A 1578-nucleotide genomic window follows, 5' to 3' on the forward strand; every position below is an offset into this window, starting at 1 on the left:
CATCATCACCACCATCATTACATCATCACCACCATCGCCATGACATCATCATCATCACCACCATCATTACATCATCACCACCATCGCCATGACATCATCATCATCACCACCATCATTACATCATCACCACCATCGCCATGACATCATCATCATCACCACCATCATTACATCATCACCACCATCGCCATGACATCATCATCATCACCACCATCATTACATCATCACCACCATCGCCATGACATCATCATCATCACCACCATCATTACATCATCACCACCATCGCCATGACATCGTCGTCACCGTCACATCATCATCACATCACCACCACCATCATCGTTATCATCATCATCATCAACACCGTCGTCCCCGCATCCATGCACATATGTGTGTGTCATGGATTCCAGAACCTTCTTCCCAGCACATGCCATTGGTCCGCGAGCCCACAGGCTGCACACTGTGTGTGGGTTTGTGGACACAGACCAGCCGGCAGCTGTGCAGACATAGATGGCGGTGCTCCTCACAACCAGGGTGGCTCAGCTCTGAGGGGAGTGCTCGTGCTTGGTGGTTACAGGGAGTGCTTGTGCGGGGGGAATAGTGTTTGTGCTTGGTTGGGTACGGGGTGGGGAGTGCTTGTGCTTGGTGTGGTCCAGCCCAGGAGGACGGCCCCACAGTGACCCCCGCCGGCCGTGGGCAGTGACCACAGGTCCAGCCCAGAAACAGGAAGCAGAGGCTGTGACAGCAGATCACTAACAGCCCTGGACGCCATCCGCCAGCCCAGCGTGCACACGGCACCACAGAACCTGTGCACACGGCACCACAGCATGAAGAGCTAGTCCTAGGTCATTATGGGATGGAGACGCGGTCCTGGTCATTATGGGGTGGAGACAGGGTCCCGGTCATTATGGGATGGACACATGGTCCTGGTCATTATGGGATGGACACATGGTCCTGGTCATTATGGGATGGACACATGGTCCTGGGTTATTATGGGATGGAGGCATGGTCCTGGTCATTATGGGATGGACACATGGTCCTGGTCATTATGGGGATGGAGGCATGGTCCTGGGTTATTATGGGGTGGAGACAGGGTCCTGGTCACATGGACGATCATATTTTCCTAAGACTCTGGGTCCTGGTTGTTATGGGATGGACACATGGTCCCGGTCATTATGGGATGGACACATGGTCCTGGGTTATTATGGGATGGAGGCATGGTCCTGGGTTATTATGGGGTGGAGACAGGGTCCTGGTCACATGGACGATCATATTTTCCTAAGACTCTGACTGTTATGGGATGGAGGCATGGTCCTGGGTTATTATGGGATGGAGGCATGGTCCTGGTTGTTATGGGATGGACACATAGTCCCGGTCATTATGGGATGGACACATGGTCCTGGTCATTATGGGATGGACACATGGTCCTGGGCTATTATGGGATGGAGGCATGGTCCTGGTCGTTATGGGATGGACACATGGTTCTCGGTTATTATGGGGTGGAGACAGGGTCCTGGTCATTATGGGATGGACACATGGTCCTGGGTTATTATGGGGTGGAGGCATGGACCTGGTTGTTATGGG

This window comes from Nannospalax galili, unplaced genomic scaffold, assembly GCF_000622305.1.
Source record: "Nannospalax galili isolate Female #2095 unplaced genomic scaffold, S.galili_v1.0 scaffold12929, whole genome shotgun sequence".
Classification (NCBI taxonomy): domain Eukaryota; kingdom Metazoa; phylum Chordata; class Mammalia; order Rodentia; family Spalacidae; genus Nannospalax; species Nannospalax galili.